The sequence below is a fragment of the Aotus nancymaae genome, unplaced genomic scaffold (assembly GCF_030222135.1).
Source record: "Aotus nancymaae isolate 86718 unplaced genomic scaffold, 86718_ANA_hifiasm-v0.15.2.pri h1tg000049l, whole genome shotgun sequence".
In the NCBI taxonomy this organism is placed as follows: Eukaryota; Metazoa; Chordata; class Mammalia; order Primates; family Aotidae; genus Aotus; species Aotus nancymaae.
Genome location: NW_026988463.1, coordinates 31,051,851 through 31,061,025, shown reverse-complemented (window position 1 = coordinate 31,061,025; position 9,175 = coordinate 31,051,851). Strand labels below are relative to the sequence as shown.

Here is a 9,175-nt window from a genome sequence, read left to right as displayed (position 1 = left end):
GGTTAGTGCTTTTGTGATCTATTTAAAATACTTTTCCAACACTGAGGTAATACAGATGTTCTTTTTTATAATCTTTTAGAGCTTTAATAATTTATCTTTTGTATTTATATTCACATTAGGCTTTTTAAGTTGATGGCATATGGGAAGGTTTTGTTTTTTAAATTTTTCCTATGATATAAAGTTATATCATATTTTGATACCAAGTTTTTGCTTTTACAAAATAAATTCAGCAAGCACAGGTAATTTGTGGAATTAGAAATGATTATAGTGATTGCTTCTTCTGGAGCAAAGCTGTCATCTTACTTGCTGGTGAGAAACTAAAAGCTTTTTCACTAAGATCAAGAGCAAAGCCAGGATACCCCCACTGACCACTCCTATTTAACATCATAATTGAATAACTAGAAAATGCAATGAGACAAGACTAGAAAACAAAACGTATACAGATTGGGATGGAAAAAATAAAGTTGACTTCATTCTCAGATGACATGACTGTCTTTGTGGAAAGTTCAAAATAATCCACAATAAAAGTGCTAGAAGTAATTAGTGGTTTTTAAAAGGCTGCAAGATACAGGCTAATATATCAAAGTCAAACATTGTCTTCTGTACCAGCAAATAAATAATACATGAAATTTAAAATTAAAATCACGGTATCATTTACATTAGCATCAACCCACAAAGAAAACTAAATGGGTATATCTCTAACAAAATGTGTCTAAGATCTAGATGAGGAAAAGCATACAACTTTGATGAAATAAATTTTTGTAAAAGCTCAAAAATGTAGATATATTTTGTGTTTAAAAATAGGAAGACTCAATATTGTCAAGATGTCAGTTCTTCCCAATTTGAACTACACATTCAATACAAACCTGGTTAAAATCCTAACAAGTTATTCTTTGAATATCAACAAACTGATTCTAAGTTTTATTCATTGACTTTTGTTTGTTTGTCTGTTTATTTTTTGGAGACAGAGTCTCACCATGTCACCCAGGCTAGAGTGCAGTGATGCAATCTCAGCTCACTGCAATCTCTGCCTCCCAGGTTCAAGCGATTCTCCTCCCTCAGCCTCCCAAGTTCTAGGATTACAGGTGCTGGTCACCATGCCCAGATAATGGGGTTTCACCGTGTTGCCCAGGCTAGTCTCGAACTTGAGCTCAGGTATGTGCTGTGAACATATCAAGTCTCCTCTTCTAGCTATTTTGAAATATAAAACGTATCATTGTTAACTACAGTCATGCTATTCTGCTGTCAAATGTTGAAACTTATTGTATCTACCTAATTCTGTGTTTGTACCCATGAGCCTACCATGCACATACCTTTCCAAGCCTCTCTTATCAATCATCCTACTCTACCTCCATGAGAACAATTTTTTACTTTAAATTTGTATGTGAAGACAAAAGTCCTAGAATGCTAACACAATGCTGAAGGAAGAGAGCAAAGTAGAGGACCAACACAACTTGACTTCAGGTCTTACAGTAATCAAAGCAGTGCGGTGTTGATGACATAACAGAAAAACAGATTAATGGAACAGAATAGGATGCCTAGAAATAAGCTCACATAGAACAACTCAACATCCACATAAAAAGAAGAAAAAAGGTTCTAGACACAGACATTACAACCCGTTATTGAATTAACTCAAAATGTGTCATAGACCTAAATATAAAACACAAGACTATACAGTGTGGAGATACACAGGAGAAAATCTAGATAACTTAGTTTTGGATAAAACATCCACATTATGATTCATGAATAAAAAACTTATAAACCACAAGCCACGGACTGGGAGATAATTTTTGCAAAAAACATATCTGATAAAGGGCTGATATCCAAATTGTACTATACAAAGAACTTTTAAAGTCAACAATGCAAGAACAAACAATGCAATTAAAGAATGAACAAAATATCGGAACAGGCATTTAAAGAAGGAAAATATACAGATGGAATAAAAGAATACAAAAAGACGCTCAAAGTCATACGTCGTTAGCAGATTACAAGTTAGAACAATAGAGAGCAAGCACACCACACCTGTTAAATGCTGAAAAGCAGAAACACTGACACCACCAAATGCTGGTGAAGCTGTTGAGCAGAGGGACTCTCGCTTGTGGCTGGTGGAAACTCAGATGGCAAAGCCACTCTAGAAGACCTTTTGCCAGCTATTTTGCAAAACTAAAAGTACTCTGATTTATGACCCAGCAATTGTCTTCCTTTTTATTTACCAAAAAGAGTTAAAAACTTATGTTCACCAAAAAACCCTACATTGAACCTTGATAGTAGCTTTATTCATAGTCACCTAAAACTGAAAGCAGCTGAGTTGTCCTTCAATAGATGGTTGAATGAACAATGGGCAGTGCACCCAGGCAATAGAAAAGGATTCACCTAAAAAGACAGGAGCAATCAAACCATAAAAACACAGAGAGGAAGGAAGCACAAGTGCATTTTGCTAAATGAAAGAAGTCAGTCTGCAAAGTCTGCATGCTGTAGGATCCCAATCACATGGCATTCTGGAAAGGTCGAGACTACGGAGACACTAGAAAGATCAGTGGGTGCCAGGCATGGAGAGGAGGGAGGGATGAACAGAGCATCTTGGAGCACAGGAGGTTTTTAGGGAAGGGGAATACTGAAGGATACTCTCATGATGGCTACAAGTCATTATAAATTTTTCAAAACATATAAAGTGCATAACGCTCAGAGCAAACCCTTGTGCAAAGTATAGACTTTTCATAATAACGTGTCAATATTGACTCATTGATTTAACACATGCACCACATGAATGCAGGGTGATAATAATAATGGTGGGGAAACTTTAATGAAGACTGATATGGAACTGTCTTTACTTCCAGCCCATTTTTCTATGAAACAAAAACTGCTCTAAAAATGAGGTCTGTTAATTTTAAAAGGTTGGCTGAAGCACTGATATTTCCATGTTCAATCATATCGTTAAGATGTTGAGAGCAAGAATTGACACAAACTAAAAGATGGAAATAGCACTAGGAAAGTGGGATGTAAGCTGACGCATGATGTAAGATTTGTACTGTGGTTTAAAGATGACACTGCACAGGAAAACAAAGCTTGGTCTTTTATCATAAATATTTTACATATAGAACAAAAAATAATAATAATCTGTAAAATAACAAAAAAAACATAGCGTTTCAATAATTCTGTGGTTGGGACAAGATATGGTTGAATGAACACCAGGTGTGGCTGCGTCTTGCTTGAATAGCTGTGCAGGAGTGAGGTTCATCCTGCCAGCTTTCAAGGGCCTAATCCACAACGTCCCATCCTCTAGCTCACTGCCGTAATCCCAGGAAAACACCAACCCTCCACCACCAAAAATAAAATAACAAATAGCACCTTATTCATGGAACTTGGAAGGTGTTAAAGAGTTAACAAGCAAATTAATTTATCAGTTTTAACCAGAGAAGTAATTAAACTCCAGATGAAATCTGACTCATGATTGCAAATGAGCAAGGAGCAAGCAGGATGTGAAGAAAAAACAAATTCAGTCATTAAGGGAGGAAGTTCAGATAACAAGGAGGCATCGGGTGGCATCTTTGGCACCTACAGCACGGTGGTGGTATCTTGCAGCCGGGGGCAGAAACGTTTTGATGCAGCCACACAGCACCGGGCAGGGTGAGATTGTGCTGGGGATGAGCAAGGCCACGGCAGTGGAAGGACTGGACCTCCATCTAAAATGGAATCTGAAATATCTGGACTCTAGACCAGATTCTACATATCCAGGACGATAGCGTGTCATCAGAAAACCTCTGCCTTCTTTTTGACAATCCATGTCAATTTACTACGATGGGCATGTTCTATGTGCATAGAACTGTAAAATAATGTAATTTAAGGAACTGCAATGAGAAAAGACAGAAATAATTGCAGTAAATTAAAAAACAAAGGTAGATAAAGTACCAACATGCTGAGTTGATAATATATTACTCCCAGGCCGGAGCACAGGACTGGTCCAGGAGGACAGCTTGCTTAAACTTCCTGAATGCCACAGCACACGAAGTGCATTTTAATGGGAGCAGGTGCATGCAAATGGGAGTAGAGGTCAGTACAGGTGTTAGCGAGGCCAAGGCTGTCCTGTGAGGTTTACAGGCAGATGTAACAGTGCCCGGGAGAAGAAGACCCAGAGATGCCACACAGAGTCCTCCCTCGACTTTCAGTCCACTGTTACTTTCTTACCAGTTTTTTCCTAATCCCAGCAAGGACCTGACTTGTCTGTCTTAATTAATTGATCTCTGATTGTATTATGATCTCCTCCCAAATTAGTTAGAGATGAATAGATGCCTGATGAATTATCCCACTTACATAGTTGATCAGAAATGTGTGACTTTTCATCCTAGAGTTTCTCCTCATCTGGAACAAATTGTGACTGTCCGGGAGAAAGCTCTGTGATTTTTTCCCAGCAATGATGCCCTTGGGGTCTAGCAAAGGGACTAGTGCCCTTTACGGCCTGATAACTTTGACCTGCTTTTCTGAGTCTTTTGTGTGGAACTTGGCTATATTTTAAAAAGCTTTTCGATTATTCAAGTTTAGTTTTTAAATTCACTTCCTATGGCCTTATGCTTTTCTTAAAAAAAATAAGTTCTTAGCAAACTGACACAAGAACAGAAAACCAAATATCACTTGTTCTCACTCATGAGTGGGTGTTGAACAATGAGAACACATGGTCACAGGCAGAGGAGCATGACTCTCGGGGCTTGTTGTGGGGTGGGGGGATAGGGGAGGGATAGCAGGGGGTGGGGGACTAGGGGAGGAATAGCAGGGAGTGGGGGGATTGGGGAGGGATAACATTAGGAGAAATACCTAAAGTATATGATGGGGGATGGATGCAGCAAACCACCATGGCTCGTGTATACCTATGTAACAAACCTGCACGTTCTGCACATGTATCCTAAAACTTAAAGTACAATTTTTTAAAAGTAGATTTAAAATAAACTTTTCCTTTTAGAACAGCTTTAAGTTTGTAGAAATGTAGTAATGGTAGCACACCGTATAACTCGTGCCTGTTTCCCCTGTGATTAGGGTTTTAAGTCAGCAGGACACGTTAACATTATCATTAGCTGATGTCTACCTTTTTTGGAATTCTGGTAGACATTAATTTATATTCATCAGGAGCCATCCGGTCTATGGTGCAGAGACAATCATTCCTCCTTCTTGGATTTTCTTTTGCTGTTTGCAGTTTTACTTTCTGGCACTACGGGAAACCTCAGGCTCATCTTTTATATTAAATATTAACACAACTTCAGATTCCCTTAGCGGAATCAAACGATGGCCTTGTTTGTGATGCAGGATTTCCTCCTGAGGCACACCACATTTGATCAACTACAGAACAGCACTGATTGCATCTCCTCTTCCTTCAGAGCCTCCACCACGTCCAGGTCCCCATCTACAGCTTGTCCTGTCACCCCTGCAGTGGGGCTGTAATGCAGCTGCCTAATTTTGTCATTGTCTGCACCCATTCCTGAAGCTGCCCACCTTCTAATGGATGTTTTAACGTTGCATGTAGTAAGACCTGCCCATGTGTTGCAAAGTTCTGTGAGTTTACACGTGCACAACGCCCCGCATCCACAGTTCTCATCACACAGAATCGTTTACACCCGATGCTCTCCGTGCTCCCCTGATGTCCTTCCCCTCATCCCACAGAATGACCGACAATCACTGAACATATTGCCAAGTCTGTACTTCTGCCTTTCCCATGCATTACGGCTGGTATTACATACACCAGGCGGCCTTTCCAGACTGGCTTCTTTTACTGAGCCCTATGCATTTAAACTTTCTCCCTCTCTCCAGGGCTAAAGAGCTCATTTGTATTCTTCACTAAATAATCTTCCAATGTATGAATATATCATAATTTCTGTTGCTTTTTTCCCAGTTTCTGGTGTTCATGAATAAAATGCTCATAAAAGTACAGGATGGCTTTTTGTGTAGGCATGTATTTTAAGTCCATTGTATAGACACTCAGGAGTTCACCTGCAAATGTGTGTAGTGACACTATGCTTGCCTTTGCCAGACTACTGCCCAAGTGGCTGCCTGATTGTTCTGCACACCCACCAGCATTTCTGCACCTCCACATCCTTGCCAGAAGTGGGTGCTCTCCGTGTTTGGATATTAGCCTTTCTAATAGGTGTGTAATGGTATCTAATTGTCATTTTAATTTGTAATTTTCTAATTACACTGGGCATCTTAACCTATGCTTTTATTTTTTTGCTGTTTGTATACCTTTGTTGGAGAGGTGTCTGTTCAGATCTTTCATCTATTTCTTAAAGGTTTTTTTTCTATGTTTTAAAATAGCATTTTTTATGTAATATTTATTCTCTATTTGCAGTCTCATCAAATCTGAGTAAAAAATAGCATATTTAATTTATGACAATCTCCAACTGAATGGTACAAGTATAATAAGACTTTAAGATATCAAAAGTATTGAGTGTCAATGTAAACTCTGTCCAGGTGGCAACTCTTGCTTGATAATAAGAAATATAAAACTTAGTATTGTAACAAAATTATGTAAAGTATTTCATAATTCCATCTAAAACTTAAAGAGTATACACTAAAGAGAAAAGGAGCAATTAATTTCTAAAACTGGATCCCATTTCATAGTAAAAATATTAAAATACTTATTATTTCTTTAGACCAAGAAGAAAACATGTCTGCCCAAGTTAAAGTGCCAATACATTAAACATCGACTTATCCCTACACATATTATTCTTATGAATTTGTATTTTTCCACTAATCATTTGAACCAATGACTGTAGCATTCTAAATATTTTAAAATTTTACCTATAAATATCTTATATTGAATGATTAATTTAAAATATAAAAATTCCAAGACCCTTGGTAACAATAAGGAGACAAACTCATTGAATAGCATGTCCAGTGACTGCAATACTAAATAGTACAAATAGTAGATGTATCACTATCAAGTGGGAGATGGCAATAAAATCAAAATAGTAGCTCTAGACAGTACTAAAGAACAAAACCAATCATGATTCTAGTATCAGACTGATTATGATTGGTATCAAACAGTAAAAAGGGAAAAAACAAAATTAAAGTGAACAGTAATTTTAATAATGCAGGCACAGTGGGATATAGGTGTGATAGGTCAATACTTGCATGAGACTAGAGGTCTTTAACGTGCAAATTAACATTAGGAGGCTAAAATGCATTTTAATACTATTTTTTAAATTTAATTTTTTTCTTGTATTTTTTCTACCTCAGTTCACCAGCATTTTCACATTTTAACACTAATAAAGTCATGCCAAGTTTTCTGCTTACAGAAACTGCATAGACACTTACTGAATATATGCAATAAATTGAAGTCTCTGCAGAATTATGAGAAATATACTCTAGAAGTCCTCAACTTATGTCTTAATCTTACTCAGCAGTTACATTTCTGCCAGGTAGAGAAATATTATGTCTTCTATTGAGGTCTATCTTGTTTAGGTGAGACAGTTTATGGCTTAGGTAAGAAGCTCTGAAACAGTTTAGAGCAAATTTTTTAAAGCTGTGTATATAACGTTGCTAATGATGAGGCTGTGATTTTCAAGTTATCGAAAAAAGGCCCTAGAGATTAAAAATATACACAGCTTTTCATAGAAAGATGGTATTAAAATTATCACCATCACAATCTCTTTGTAATTAAATAAACCACAAATCAGATTTTCCCGGCAAAAAAGTTACTCATGCCAGTGAATTCATCAAGAATTTTAGAGCACACAAACATTTTAGCGTTTTAAAACAGAAGTATCCTGAACAGAACGTAGGTTCTTTCCACGCTAGTTGTTACTTCTAATATAACTGTGATAGGACAACTGCATATATCTTAACAGCTACTACAGAAATGTCCTTTTCCACGTTTGTACACTAAATGCTAGATGTCAAAGATACATAAAAATCTAAAAGCTAAAATGTTAAAGTTTGATTGTGTTGAAGATTTTTCTTTAATAAAGCTACTTATTTTTTGTTAAATGATCCACCTTCTACTCTACATTCCAGGTACTTGTCCAACTCTGCCTCCTTCTTCACTGCTTCTGGTGATACTTTGGGTGCATTTGGAAAACAGATCAAAATCACACTCATGTTGTCTTGACTTCCCTTATACAAACAGGTGTCGACTACTTCATTGCAAACTTTCTCAAGGTCATCAGTGACTTCAAGTCTGGATCTTACAAAATCACAGAGCTCTTCATTTCCCATAACATCCCAGATACCACCACATGCAAGGATAATGAACTGACATCTTCTTCAGATCTTTCAATATCATGGACTTCAGGCTCTGGTGAGACAAGCTGCTCAGTAGGACCTTTTCCATGGACACATTTGTAATCAAAATCCCCAAGGGCCCTTGATACAGCCAGAGAGCCATTCACACACTGAATCATTACAGAGCCACCTGCATTCTGAATTCGTTCTTTTTCCAGCGGATTACTTGGTTTGTGATCTTGTGTGAAGAAATGAACTTTCCTGTTTCTACAAAGTAAAACCTCTTGAGTCTCCACAGTTAATGAAATAAGTATGTTGGGGAGAAATTAAGACACCTACAGCTGTTGACCCACTTCTATCTGCACCATGTTTCTTCTCTTACATAACTCTCACGTGTTCATCAATCTCCAGAAAACCTGTTCTGATTCCATTCTTTACATTTTCCACAGAAGGTGCTCCTGAAGACCCTTTAAAATCCTGGTTATTGGTGATGTGATGTAACAAATGCTCACAGCAGTATTTGGCAACCTGAGAACCAGCGTGCCCATCATATACAGCAAAGAATGACCACGATTCAAGTCCACTTGGCAAACCGATCACAGCCGTATGTGCATCCTCCATTTCAACACGCCAACGTTGCATGCTGCTCAGCCCATATCGCAACCCATTACCCTGCCCCTGGGCATTACGCTTTTCCATCTTTGGCTTGTCTAAAAATGCTCTCATTGTGTCTTGATCTTCTAGGGCCGGAGCAGCCGCGGGCGGGCAGTTCCCTGGTCGGCCGAGGCGGCAGCGGCGGCGGCAGCCTGGGAGGGGGCGGGGAGGGGGTCACCGCGGCAGCGGCGGGCCAGGTCAGGCCGGGGAGGGGGCGGAGGAGGGGAGGAGCCGGGCTGCGTCCGGGCCCCCGGCTCTCGGCGCCCTCGCAGCTCAGATCATCCGGGCGTTGGAGAGGGAGGCAGAGAGCGGGTCC

At 38.8% G+C, this 9,175-nt stretch overlaps 1 pseudogene; it reads right to left on the bottom strand.

The window, feature by feature from the left end:
* Positions 1-7,466: 7,466 nt before the first annotated feature.
* LOC105730229 (protein phosphatase 1A-like) lies at positions 7,467-8,931 on the bottom strand (annotated as a pseudogene).
* Between the last annotated feature and the right edge of the window lie 244 nt (positions 8,932-9,175).